At 34.0% G+C, this 15,325-nt stretch overlaps 1 pseudogene across 1 annotated transcript in view; it reads right to left on the bottom strand.

The window, feature by feature from the left end:
- The window catches only part of LOC144373281 (transport and Golgi organization protein 1 homolog), a 112,084-nt pseudogene that overhangs the window by 11,767 nt on the left and 84,992 nt on the right, over positions 1-15,325 (bottom strand). Inside the window, exons 7-15 of the transcript XR_013433005.1 lie at positions 7,191-7,319; positions 4,894-4,915; positions 3,882-3,970; positions 3,564-3,641; positions 3,366-3,476; positions 2,216-2,287; positions 1,932-2,036; positions 1,166-1,288; positions 962-1,067 (exon numbers count right to left, since the gene is read on the bottom strand). The product of XR_013433005.1 is annotated as a transport and Golgi organization protein 1 homolog (transcript). The remainder of the gene's footprint in view (positions 1-961; positions 1,068-1,165; positions 1,289-1,931; positions 2,037-2,215; positions 2,288-3,365; positions 3,477-3,563; positions 3,642-3,881; positions 3,971-4,893; positions 4,916-7,190; positions 7,320-15,325) is intronic.

A 15,325-nucleotide genomic window follows, 5' to 3' on the forward strand; every position in this document is an offset into this window, starting at 1 on the left:
TCTATATTCTCCTAACTTCCCTAAACTAAAGAATGATTGTGTTCAAACACTGGAAGAAAAAAATCAATTAAATAATTATACTGATTAGACTAATGACTTTTAAGAGAATTGCAAGCTTAGATTAAAAAAAAAGAGAGAGAGGTGAATTTCAGACTGGGGTTGTGGCTCAGTGGTAGAGTGCTCACCTAGCATGTGTGAGGCACTGAGTTTGATCCTCAGCATAAAAATAAATAAAAGTACTGTGTCTGTCTTAAAAAAAAAAGGTGAATTTCTAGTTTGCACAACTAAAATGTTATCTATGCTATTCTTGTAAGATAAAAGCTTTTCTTCTCTCTCAGATCTATCTTCACCTGGGCAATAAGTGTCTTGTTTAGAAAGATTCAATCCTCTATTTTCTCCCTGAATCTACTACCAGGTGTGGTTTGAAATATTTGCTATGTAAGCAATATCCAACTTGGGAGAAAACATCTGGAAATATTTTCCTCATCAGTAAACACTGTTACACTCCCTCTCTAGCTTTCTGATAGTCTCTAGCCTCTGTTCTCACAGCCTTAGTTTATGGTTCCAACTGCCTCCGGACTGACTGTGGACCTTAAAACCACAGAGCCATAGAGATGATGAGTATCAAAATCAAGTATCATCTGCATAAGTTAAGAAATAAATTTCTCTTACTGTACAATGTTCAATACTTAGAGGTATAGGATATGACTATTGTAGCTGCAGTGTACTTACTAGTTTTCAATAGGATAGAAAAAGTCAGTGTTCTTCACATGCCTATTGCTACATTATACCCCAACAACCCACCTCTGCCAATGCAACAGACATATCTATAGATCCAGTGATATGTGTCTACAACCCTGAAGCTTAAGAAGAAATTAAGCCAGCTGAAAAGTGGCATCTGTATACTTAATTAAAGACAGGAAACCAAAAAAGGATTCAACCTCCCTGAGACTGATCTTACCTGCTAACTCTCCATTGGTTAATTCATCTGACTCATCTCGACTTTGATCCTCAGATTCAGATTCACATTGAAACCGATTCAACTGTGTGACGTGATTAGTCAAAGCCTAGAAAAGAAGCAAAAGGTTGGAAGACTCTCGATTTTAATTCAGAAGATTTCAGGAGAATTCATGAGATGAAACATGTATTTGGAGTATAAACTTACATTAATAGTATCATCTTTTTGACTAAGAGCTACTTGTAAATCTTTCTGGGTCTTCTCAAATGATTTCATTTGTTCACTGAGCTCAGCGTGTGATGTACTCCAGTCTTTTACTTCCTGCTGCAACTGAAAAGTCAAAACACATGAATTCCTATGGGTTAGGGAGGGGTTTCTGCACTGGATATATCAGGACTACAAGACTTAGACAAAGAAATAGAGAGCCATACTCCTCGGTGGCCTGCCTCAATCGAGGGGGTTGAGACCTTGGTTAAGGAAGAGGGCAGAGTGGCCTCAACTCTCACAGCTGCAGTAAGAACATCAGAGCTATCAGGAAGTTGACCCTGTTTATTGCATTCCCCAGAAAATTGCTGCCAATTCAAATAATTTATCTCCAGCAGGAATGGCTGGGCACATATGACTGTCTCCTAAATTTAGATTCCTTATCATGTAATCTTCCCTTGGCCGGTGAATCAGTAACTATTCAAAAGAGGATCATAAAATACTTAATTTTCTGGTTTAAAAAGTTTCTTTGAGGCTATGCAAGTTAATAACTGATTGACATTTGATAAGGAAAGCAATAATCCAAAAATCCAAAACAGATGGAGACCATATATATGCACTCAATTTGGGGAGCATTGTTTAAACTTTGCATATCTAGAAAAGGTACTACATGAAAATTCCTTACCTCAGAAACAGATCCAAGAAAGATACAAGATAATGATATTCACTTCTCTAGTTTACATTATGTATGACATCAAATTTTCTTTACCTGCTCTTTCTCCTTCTTAAGCATGGTATTTTCTTTCTGAAGCTGACAGCATTTCAACTTCACCTTCTCTTCACGAAGCTTAGCTTCAGTAAGGAGAATTTGAAGCTAATGAAAAACACTACAGTTAGTGAATTAATTCCAAAGAAGAAACAAAGTTATACTTTCCCAAACAAGACATCATATAGTTCTCATTTTTTGCACATTTTAGCACACCTCAAATTTTTGGTCCGCAACAAAACTAAGATGTAGTACTAATATCCGTTAGCAATAGTTGGCAGCTTTACCTCTGAAAGTTCAGAAGTATTTACTGAAATGACATCTTTAAGCTTCTCTATAGATTTCTTATTTTCCATTATCTGCCAGGTGAAAACAGAACACAAAATATGCATTAGGATTTCAGTAGAAATACTGATATATATCTGTGTGTATGTGTGTGTGTGTGTGTGGGTGTGTGTGTGTGTGTGTACGTACACATACATATATATACTAAAAAAGATAAACACAACAAATTTTTTGTCAAGCCATCCCATTACATTTCAGGTAAATGCAGGGGATCCAGCTTTGGACTAAGCAAAAAATCAAGAACTGAAAGAGATGAGGGAAAATGAAGTCATAAATATTTCATGGCATCCACAACCTTACTGTTTATGAGATAACCAGAAAAAAGTTCAAAGTATAGAAAATCATAATGCAATAAGTAAATAAAATGTTTTAAAGCATAGAAAATTAACTAATTAATTACTGTTTCAAGTAAACCAGTTCAAATTAGTAATTTTTTTTCTAGTGATAGAGAAAAAAATTTCCCAAGATCATTTTTAAAATTTTCTTATCTGAAGTAAAAAATGATAAAATTTAAGGAAGAATAGACTAATCTCACATACAGAAGAATTCCAAAAAAATTATAAAGATACTTGCTCCTTAAGGAAGTGGACATAAATCTGCAATCTTTGTTTGCAATGCCTGGGATTGAATCCTGGGCCTCATGCATGCTAGGCAAGTGCTCTACCATGAGGTGCATCCTGAGCTTGTAACTCTTCATACTTTAACTGTGGGCTGTGCATGGTAACTTCCAAAGAATACAATATGAAAAGGATTGGAAAGAATTTTTACAGTGGAGAAATCTGATAAATACTACCTCAGCTAGGTGATCAAGCTTACTTGGGGTAGGATATTTCAGAACACACTCTCTACTATCTTTTGCAACTTTTATGTAATTACAGAAACTTATAGAAATTGAAAATGAAATATGTAAGTAAAATTTTTTTAAGTTGTTGTATCAGTACTTAAAAGTTCCACAAAATGGGCAGAAGTGGGTTCAACTTCCTTGACTCCTAATCTTACTTTAGTTAACAGCTGGACTAAGTTCAACTTAACCAATTTTACAAAATATTTCAAAAGCCAAATTGCAGTAATACTTAGCAGCAAAACTCTTACCAAGTCCTGATTCTTAGCTTTCTGTTCTCTCTCAGATTCTAACATAACATGAAGACTTTTAGCTTCCTCATCCAGAAGTTCTTTAGCTTTTTCAAGAAGCTTCATTTTATCCTGGAAAAAAAAGGTGTCAAGATTACTCACTCATTACATTTACTTTTGAGTTTAGAATGTAATTCCCCCCAAAGAAGGGATTTTTACCTTATAATTAGTTGCTTCATCAGAAAAAATCATATTTTGTTTTATGGTCTCTTGGACCTGTTTCTTTGATTCCTTCATCTATGTAAATAAAGCATTCAGAATTAAGATACACAAATTATAGCGCTACCATACAAGTTACTTCCAGACAAGTGACCCTTTCCAGAAGAAAGCAGTACTTAATACATATGACTGTTTAGAATTTGGATGATTTGTAGGAAATAATGAAACAAAAGTTTTAAAATATGATTTTTAAATTAAAACAGGTAGGAATGATTCAAGCTAGAACCAAGGGAGAAAGAAAGAAAAAAATAATTATACCTTCTGTTCATAATTTGACAATTTCTGCATTAGTTCTTCATTTTCTTTCATGAAATTGTTCACCTTTTTGGAAATTTGCTGTTCATTGACTAAAAGGGGGAAATACACAAGATTATTACAATCATTAAATGAAATTCAATTACTCAATCTACTAAAAGCAAAGACATGTTATATGGTACTATGAGGAAATACTTCTTAGCATAACTATTATGCTTTTAAAAAGCAATCTATGCTTATTAGCAATAAGAGTATAAAAATTATTAGAATTTAAGAAAAATATAAGAACAATGATATTTTGCTGGGTGCAGTGGTGCACACCTGTAATCCCAGTGGCTCAGGAGGCTGAGCTAGAAGGATTCCAAGTTCAAAGCCAGCCTCAGCAAGAGCGAGACACTAAGCAACTAAGTGAGACTTAGTCTCTAAATATAGGGGGTTGGCGATGTGGCTAAGTAGAGTGCCCCAGAGTTCAATCCCAGGAACCCCTCCCATCCAAAATGATATTTCAATTTAAACTTATTTCACAGATGGGAAATACAGTAAAGTGTTGTAGCTTGATATTCCCCCCTTCTCAAAACACTTTCTTTTCCGAAAATGGAATCATTTAATTCTTTGCAAAGAAAAACAGAAATGAAAACATACTGATTCACATTACCATTCTTCAAATTATCTACTCAATTACTTAATTCATGATTAAATCATTAGCATAGAAATACTCTTCAAATGTAATACATCTGCATTACATCAATATTCAAAGTTAATCTGCCCCAAATTAAAACTTATCATCATCTCCCTATCCACAATTTGTTCCTCCTCTTTATCTCCTATCTCAGAGTTGGAACCATCATCATCTACTCTATTATCCAGGCTAGCAACCTAGGAATAGTAAAATTTTCAGGAGGTAAAAAAGATAATAGACATTAAAAGTCACTGTATCTACTTCTAACATACATAAAACACACATCAAACACCAATACAAAGGGTTATTACAAGTTTAAGAAACCTAAAAATTTACCTTGATATACTCTATCTTTTACCTAGAAGAGAGAAAAAAGATTAAATTCGATGTCAAACATCTGCTCAATAGAAACAGCATTCCTAAAACAACAGTCAGAATCATAACCAAGTGAGAATTTAATAACATTCTGGTTCAGGATAATAATTTATAGGATTAAAGATAAGTAAAGGTTAACAAGCCTTTTAAATTTAATTGGTAGTGATATTTCATAAATAGCCTCTGACATAAAAACACTAAGATATGTACCTTATTTCACAGCAAAGATGTGTGTATGTGTGTGTGTGTGTGTGTGTGGGTATACTCAAAATCATTTACTTGACAATTCTAAATAACCAGGATAAAGTCTAGAAACAATGACTATTCAAAAGAAATCTGAGGAAACAATATTAAATGCATAATCTTTGTACTAAGATATGCCACTTTCACTCACCAGAAAACATCTTAGAACTCCAATTTAAATTTGGCTATTGGCTGAATTTAGAAACTAAGAGGCTACATCATCTTATTTCTGCAAACCACTAAATATATAGCAAGAAATCTGAAAGGAAAGACTGCTTGAAGAAAATGCACAAGCAATAAGAGAAATGACAATTAACATATTCTGGAAAGGACAAAAACAATCGTTTCCAAAAAACAGCAATAAACTACCTGATAATAAAACCTAAGCAGAATTTTTTTTAAAACATCACTAAATTTCTTTGTAACTTAGCATATTACTTGTCCTTTCAAATGTTATAAATGGTGATGGGATATTCAGATGTGTCCACGGATCATCCAGGGGATATTCGTAACAGGAAATTGCATTCAGAAAACTCCAACACAGAAAAAAATGAACATTTCTTTAATGTCATAGCCTTGCTAACCTTTTACTCAAAATGACAACAGAGGAAAATGGGAAGTAGCATAAAAGCAGTCATCTAAGGTAGGGAGACTAAAGTTTTAAAGTCAAATGCTGAAACTGAGGAGCAACAAGCTAGGAACCACATCCCACATAACCTAGTGAAAAGAGAAACAGGTACCAGGGTTCTTGAAATGAAAGAAACAAGAGAGAGAAATATAAAATGTTTTCATGTTTTTCCCTTCTCTTTATCCTTCTATTTCCTTTTTACTTTTAGCTGAGAAAAAGTTCAATGAGATTAGAAAATTCCTCACAGGAATCCAGGCAAACGATTCTTCTATTTAAGAAGGGAATACTTTTTAAGAGATTTTACACTCAATTGTACAAGGAGAGGAAACTTATCTTAACAATGATATGTCTGAAATAATTAAGAAATCAGAAAAAGAACACTCAGATTTGAAAAGATTTGTATCCAATGTTTTTGGCCTCTTTAACTGTTAGGCTTTTCATATGCAAAGTCCATTTACCTAAAATAATTTTCTTCCAATTATGTTAAATAACTATGAAACAGAATGACCTACAGTACAAACATAAGTATGTATAAGCGCATATATATATGTGTGTATATATATACACATATATACACACACACACACACACACACACACACACATACATATATGTACACACATACACATAGATAGACTAATTCTGCTCAGGAAAAAAAAAAAACCTTAATGAACAAAACATTTAATGGATTTTTGGACAACACATAATCTATACTTCCAAATAAAAAGGGATTTTCTGTACATATGATCAAATCATAAAATCTGGGAAAAATTTATATAAAAGACTGGAAAAATTATATCATCTCCTTTTTCTCATTTTACTGTATTTCTTTGCAGCATTTCCCCCTGTTTGTATGTTTATATTAACATACAGTTCATCAACATTTAAATCTTAGTTTCTGCTTTTTTTCCCACTTCACATTTAATTGTGAGCATTTTCTGTACCTCAAAGCTTTGAAATAAATAAATCTGCCTACTATTCCACTAATCGAGCATACAATAACCCCTAAATGAATTATGTTGTGCTAAGTCTTCAATCTAATACACTGTTCCATTGAAAATCATTACCAAAATCTTCAAAGCATAGTTATTTCTTTAAGATAGATTACTAGACATATATGCTACATAAAAGGATATTTATCTAACCTATCCCATCTTTTATCCCACTTTTAAGACTTCTGATACATATGAAACTACTGGTCAGGATTGCTGTAAGAATTACCAGTTCTACCAACTGCACCCACATTAAATTATTTTATAATGTTAGTTTGACTTAAACCACTATTTTGTGTTTTAGCAATTGAAAAAGAAAAAAAGGGGGGGGCAGTGACTATATAAAATAATCCTTGTGCTTATGTGCTAAGGTATAAGTAAGTTAATTTACTCACAAGAGCAGTTCTCCAATAGAAAATGACAAAGGATACAATCCCAAAGAAAACAGTGAATACTACAGGCTTCCATGGTAGTCCATAAAAATCAGGCCCAGGTTGAGTATCATCAGGCAATGTAGTAAACAGCTTAAACAGACAAATTAGAAGAAATGGGAAACCTTAAATTTATAACAAAACAGTCACAAAGAATCATGGCAATTCTAAACCAACTTCCTCATCAGAAATCCACCTCCTCAATATTTTCCAATAGCTTCTTCAAGAGAGAGGATACTGGCAGTCTCATATTTTGTGTTCGCTTCCAGTGTTTTCAAGTATAATGAATCTAAATACTTTTTTAAAATATTTATTTATGTATCTTTAGTTTTAGGGTGGACACATTGTTTTGTTTTTATATGGTGCTGAGGATCGAACCCAGTGCCTCATGTATGCTAGGCAAGCGCTCTACTGAACCACAACCCCAGCCCGAATCTAAATACTTTAAATTGAGCATACATTTCCAGTTTGTAACAGGCCCTATATCATCACATTGTTTAACACCTGGCTAGAATCCCTCTGGATCATTCTTTTCTCTTAGATAACCTGGTTTTTATAATTTAAAATATTCATTTAAGACAAAACAAATATATGAAAGAACTAATTAATTTTATGGCAACAAATAAAAACAATAACGATATATGTATAAGATTTTAAATCTTACTTCCATTCCACTCTTATATACAGATACATGACATGTAATTTCAGACAACTCTTGAAAACTGGCTTAGATAAACTTCTCTGAATTTAACATCCTTCTATAAAATTCAGAGCCTAATTTTAAATGGTTGCTCAAAGGCAGTGCAGTAAACACCTGCCTACTCTTCCCTGTTTTCACCGCCCTCTACACGTAATAGGAGATAACTGTCACTTGGGCCCAATTCCCCTGCAGTCTCCTTAGGGAAAAGACCCATAGTAACATTAGCTGTTTGGATTGTTGGCTGCATTTCAGAACATACCATGAGGTTGTCACCTCTATTCCGTCAAAAAAAAAGTGCAAGTGGGGAAAGCTCAAGTACACTCTCACCGGCCTGGCTTAACCATACAGTCACGTCCTGCCTGCCTTGGGCCTGACACACTCCATTTCTCCGTCGCCACGACAGTCAGTGCACCCACTCCGCCAGAACTCAGCCACCCGACAGGGGTCCCAGGAGCTCTGGGTCCCCCAGGGAAACAGTGACAGAAGGCACAGTGGCAGGTACTGAGTCCATGGTGTAGGGACGGCTGAGTGGAAGCGACGCTTCCCTGCAGAAAAGCACAGGACCCTCTCTTTCACCGTTGTCTACTTCAGTAGGACCCAGCGCAGGGGGCGGGTAGTGAGAGTGAACTTTGCCTTCCTCCACCACAGGCGCTTTCCGCCCAAGGCACATAAAACCCATCATCAGAGGAAGCCCCTGGGTGGACTGCAGTGAGCAGACAGAGGATGCTGAGGGGCGTGGCGAGGAGCAGGAAGAACCAACAGCGGAGCCCGGCGGGGGACAGCGCCGGTACAGCCAAGCGGAAGAGTCCAAATGAAAGGACTCCAGAAGGAAAGAGGCTCACCTGTCCCCGGAACTGGGAGAGGACCGGCGATTTAGAAGGCCCTGGAGGAAGCCAGGGAAACTAGCAGAAGGGGATTATAGGCAGAGACTAGGAAAAAGGAGAAAGTCAGGCCTCCCAGCCCCTCCCAGAGCAAAACCCTTTTGTCAATGTGTTGAGACACCAGGTACCTACCTGCCCCCAAAGTGCAGACAGAAGAGGAGAAGCTTCTCCTGCTCCCTTCTAAAAGACTACTGCTTGGACTGGGCTTTCCTTCCCTGCTCATTCTAGTCCTGTTACTTTCTCCAATTGTGGATGACACTCTTTTTAAAAAGCCTTACCCTAAGGAATCATGTCATTATCACCCCACGCCGGTGGCTTCATTTCTGGATGCCACATTTTAGGGTTGCATGACTTGTGGAAAAGAACAGAATCATGAATAGCCCGAAAAGCACGTGCTAAAAATTGAAGAAATTGGGGACATTTAACTTGGGGAGGAAATGAACATCTGGGGATCTTTAAAAATCTGTCGTCAAGTTGAATATAGTCAATTCAAAAGAACAAGAATAAGCAGGAAAGCACTGAAAAAGAAGAGCAATGAAGGGTACAGGGAGGGCAGACTATATAATTAATTCATGTACCCTCGTCCAAGCCCAGGAATACATAGAGATTGTGGGACAGAATAGAGAATCCAGAAACAGAACCAACTGGACATTTGGGGTACAATAAAAGTTAGTTTGGGGAAAATAGACTTTCTAATAAGTAGCGTTACCACATGGAAAATTATAAAATTGGATTTTTCTCTACTTATTCAAAAGATAAACTACAAATGGATAAGAAACATGAATGTAAAAATAGAAAATAAACAAGTACTAGAAAATATTAAGTGAAATTTTCTATGTATTATGAGTGGGCAAAACCTGCCTCATTGAAAAAATCTTTCCTGGCTGTATCTAAACCTGCTACACACACACACACACACACACACACACACACACACACACACACGCAGTTTGACAATGACAAACTGAGAAAAAATATTTGCAACATATTATTGTCCAAAGAATCATGTTCCTGAAATATAAAGAACATTATAAATAAAATGGCCAGCAAACCTATACAAAAATGGGCTGAAGAAATAAACAGATCTCAGGAAAAGAAATGCAAATAGCTATAACATATAGAAACATGCTCTGCTTAGCTCATAATGAACAAAATACAAATTAAACCACACCAAGACACCATTTCTCACTTGCATTGGCAAGATCCAAACGTTTGACAACATACTCAGTAGGTGAGAGAATGTGGGGGGAATACAAATTCTCAGACACTGCTAATAAGTATACAAAATGATACAACCCTTATGAATGAGATTTGGCAACATCTCCCAAAACTGCTTATATATTTACCTATTAACTCAACAATCCCACTGTTTTTTTTAACTTTTTCAGTGCTGGGGAAGGGTATCTAGGGCAAGTGCTCTACTGCTGAGCTATAGTCCACCAGCCCTAACTTCTAAAGATACTGGGAATACAACAACAAATGTTTAAAACTTGTATTTACAAAACTATGTTATTCAAGCATTAATTATAACAATACAAGATGGTCACAAAAGGCTGAAACAACCGTCATCAATGAAAGTTGTTGAATAAACCAAAGAAGAAAGAAAATAATTTTAAATACTGCTAAGAGCTGGTTTCCGGAATACATTTTTTAAAAATGAAGTAGAGAAAAATATTTATAGAATACTATTTGTATCTTAGAAAGTGAAAAAAGATGAATATATTATTTCTTATAGCTTTGAGGTAAAACTGACATGCAATAAATTACATGTATTTAAAGTGTGCAATTTGATGAATTTTAACATGAAATTATGAAATCACCATTATAATCAATATACACATCCTTTACTTCCAAAAATATTCTCATTCTCTAGGTAATTTTGCCCTTTGTCACCCTTCTTTCTTGCCCCCCACTTTCCCATTCCTCCAGCAAAATGTCTTATCTTAATAGATTGCTTTGTATTCCTCAAGTTTTATGTGTATGGGATAATATATTGTATTTTCTATGGCTTCTCTTATTCAGCATAATTTGAGATTCATCTACATCAGTTTATCTATCATCTATTTTTATTGCTGAGTAGCATTTCATTACATGTACGTACCACAATTTGTCTATCATCTATTGATAGACATTTGTATTTTTTTCCAGTTTGGGGCTTTTACAAATAAAATAGCCAAGAACACTGATATAAAATTCCTCCTATTGCTATATAACTTATCTCTTCTTTGGAAAAGAATGGTTGGATATGACTGGTGTATGTTTACCTTTTTAAGAAGGTGATTCTACCACTTTATATCCCCACCAGCTGTGTACCCATCCAGTTCCTCCATCTCTTCTCCAACCACTCAGCACAATTGTCTTTAATATTAGATATTTAATAAGTGTGTAGTGGTAACTCTTATGCTTCAAAATTGCATTTCCCTGATAATTGTGTCAAGCATTTTTAAATGTATTTACTATCTGTTTATCTTCTTTGATGAAGTGTTATTTTACAGGACTATATTTTTTCTAATGCATTCTAAGAGTTCTTCATATATCCTTGATGCAAGTCTTGATAAATGCTTTACAGTAATTTCCTCCCAGCTTGTGTTTTGTCTATTTCATTGACTTCAAAGTGTATTTTGAATTAGAGGTTTTAGTTTGATGAATCCCACATTGTGAAATCCATTTTAATGCTTTTGTTGTCAAATTTAAGAAATCTTTGCCAAACCTAAGTTCAACAAAAATTTTTCTCTTATTTTTTTTCCTAGAGGTTTTGTAGTTTTGAGTTTAATATTTAAGTCTGTGAGTTAATTCAGGTGTCTAATGCAAGGCATGGATCAATATTTTGCATATAAATATGCAGTAATTTCAGTACCATTTGCTGAAAAAACTTTCCATTCTCTACTTGTCTTTCCATCTTTGTCAATGACTGTTGCCATATATATTGTGTATCTATCTCTGAATTCTTGGCTCTGTTTCAATATGTTTTGTCTACAATCCTGATTACTGTAGCTTTAGAATATTTTTTTTCCTCTTCGTATGGTACTAGGGATTGAACACAGGACCTTGCATATGCTAGGCAAGTCCTCTACCACTGAGCTACATCCCCAGCCCTAGATTAAGTCTTGAAGCCACGTATTCTAGGTCTGTTGCAATCAGCTTGTCATTTTCTACAAAACTCTGCAGGGATTTTGATTGGAATAATGTTGACTCTGGTGATTAAACTGGGATGAATGGACACCTTAGTCTTCTGACTCATAAATTAGGTATATCTCTCCATTTAGGTTCTCTTTAAATTCTATCAGCAATATTTGATAGTTTTTAATATATACATTTTAGTTTTTGCCATGTTTATGTTTAAATACTTCATATTTTTGTTCTATTGTACATGGAAATCTTTAAAATTTCAATTTCTAATTATTCATTGTTAATATATAGAAAATATAATTGCTATTAGATGTAAATTTTATCTGTCAACCTTACAATAGCTTTTTTCTAGATCATACCAGATTGTATCTATATATATTCATGTTATCTGAAAAGAAAGAGAATTTTATTTCTTCCTTTCCAATCTGAGTGCATTTTATTTCTTTTTCTTGCCTTAGTATACTAGCTATTTCCTTACTGCACCCCAGTACAATGCTGAATAGATGTAATGAGAGTAGACATCTCTGTTTGGTTTCTAATCTTGGGGAAAAGTATTCAATTATCAACCATTAAGAATGAGGTTAGCTGCATTTTTTCAGAGGATGTTTTAAGCTCCCTTCTATTCCTAGTTTGTTGTTTGTTTTTCTACATCAATAATCAATGCTGAGGGGCTGGGGTTGATACTCAGTGGTAGAGCACTTGCCTAGCATGTGTGAGGCAATGGGTTCAAATCTCAGCACTGCATATAAATAAGTGAATAAAATAAAAGTCAATCAACATCTAAAAAATTTTTTAAATAATAATCAGGGCTGATTTTTTTTACATGTCGATGCGATTTATTGTCACCTACTTGTACATGCACACAAAATAACAATATAATTTGGCCAATATTACTCCCCAACATTTCCCCCTTCTGCTATGTTTTTTAAATGCTTGTTTTGTATCTCTCGAGCTAAACACAAAGATTGTGCTTTTAGGTACATCAATGTGGTAAATTTCATTGATTTTCAAATGTTAAATAAATTTTGGATTCTTGACATAAATCCCCATCATCCGTCTAGTTTTTGTCTATGATGTATTTTCCTTTTACATATTGTTGTATTTGACTTAAATTTTTGTTTAGAATTTCTGTACAGATTCATTGGAGATCCCATGAGAGGTATGTGGTTTTCTTTTCTTATTATATCTTTGTCTTGGTTTGGTGTAGTGATAACACTGGATTCATAGGAGAAATATTTCCTTGCTTTAATATTCTACAAGGGTTTAGTATTACTACTACTATTAGGAATTAGTATCATTTCTTCCTTACAGGTTTAATTGGATCACCAATAAAGCTATCTTCGTCTTATATTTTTTTCTTTCTAGAAAAGTTTTTACCTATACCTTCAATTTCTTTAATAGTCAACAAGGTTTATGAAATTGTCTGTTTTTCTTGAGTGAACATTTGCAATTTGTGGCTTAAATAGAATTTCTTCATTTCATCTAAATTGTCAAGTTAATTAACATAAACTGTTCATAATATCCCCATTATCAGTCTAGTATCTGAGAAATCTGTAGTGCTATCCCTTCTCTGATTGCGAATATTGGTAACCCGTGTCTCCTCTTTTATTTCCCTCACTAGATGTTGATCAATTTTATTCATCTTAAAAAACTAGCTTTGGGTTTCATTGATTTTCTCTTATTTTCCTTTTTTTTTAAATTTTACTGACTTATAGTCTTTATTATATCTTTTTTTCTTGCTTACTTGGAGATTAATTTATTTTTCCTTTTCTAGTTTCTCATAGTAGGAACTAAGTCAATGATTAGAGACTTCTTTTTTAATAAAGCTATCTTGGGCCTGGTAGTGCTATAAATTTTCCAATAACACTTTAGTGACATTGCACAAATGGATATGTTGTTTTCAGTTTTATTCAACTCAAAATATGAATTTCTTCTCTGATTTATTTGACTCAAAAATTATTTAGCAGTGGGGGCTAAGGTTGTAGCTCATTGGTAAAGTGCTTGCCTTACATGTGTGAGGCACTGGGTTCGATCCCCAACACCACATAAAAATAAATGTACTGTGTTGTTCATTTATACCAAATATATATATATATGATAGATAGATACAGTTATAGATAGATAGCAGATAGCAGCCTGGCACTTAAGTTTTCAAATATTTGAGAATTTTCCAGATTTTTCCATTATTGATTTCTCATTTTATTGTGTTCAGAGAATAAGCTTTGCCTGACTTTGAATACTTTTATATTTACTGATAATTTTTTTAAGATCCAGAATATAGTTTATCTTGGTAAATGTCCCATGTGCACTAAGCTCCTTGGGGGTTTTCTATAAATGTCAATTAATTTCAAATGGATGGATTATGTCATTCACACTTTATACAACCTTACTTTTATTTTTCGTTTTCTGCCAATTGCTGAGGAGAGGATATTGAAATCTCTAAATGTAATCTATAGGATTCATCATTTTCCTCATAATTCTATCAATTTTGATACTTCATGTATTTTGAAGGTCTAATATTAAAAGTACAAGCATTTAGGTTTATTATATAATCTTGACTGATTCGTTTATCATTAGAAAATAACTTTCTTTAGTCCTGATGATATATTTTGCCCCACAACCTCTTTTGGTTTAATGTAGCTACTCCAGATTTCCTTTGACTAGTGTTTAACATGAGATACCTTTTTCAATCATTTTAGTTTTGACTTCTTTGTGTCTTTCTATTTACAGTGTTATTCCCTTAGACATCTATTTGGGTCTTGCTTCTTTAGGCAATATGACAATCTCTGTTTTTAACTGATGTATTTAGATACTTTCCACTTAATAGGATTACTGCTGTGCATAGGTGTAAGCTTAATATAATCTTCTATTTGTTCCTTCTGTTCTTTGTTCTTTTTCTTTTCTTTCTGTCTTCTTTTGCAGAAATACCACTATCGGTATTTTTAGTGATTCCTCTATTGGCTTATTAAACTATAACTCTGTTTTCTAATCTTAGTGCTTCAGGGTTTAGAATATACATCTTTAATTTGTCACAATCTACCTTCAGATGATACTATATTACTTCACATATTCAATAAGAACGTTACAATAGTTACTACCCTTCTGAGATTTATACTGTTGTCATGTATTTTACTTTACATGTTTTCTAAGTCCCATACTACACTGATATTTGTCTTTAAACAGTCAATGACTTTTTAAAATGTTCAAATAAGAAAAATTATTTTAAATATTTATGCACACAGTCACCATTTTCAGTGTTCTTTACTCCTTTATTCCATTATTTCCATCTGCTGTCTTGGTGCAAGTGTAGGTGAATTCTTTCAGCTTGTATGTCAGTACAAGTCTTCATTTTAGAAAGATATTTCACTGGGCATGATATTATCAGCCAA

This window comes from Ictidomys tridecemlineatus, unplaced genomic scaffold, assembly GCF_052094955.1.
Source record: "Ictidomys tridecemlineatus isolate mIctTri1 unplaced genomic scaffold, mIctTri1.hap1 Scaffold_348, whole genome shotgun sequence".
NCBI classification, from domain to species: Eukaryota; Metazoa; Chordata; class Mammalia; order Rodentia; family Sciuridae; genus Ictidomys; species Ictidomys tridecemlineatus.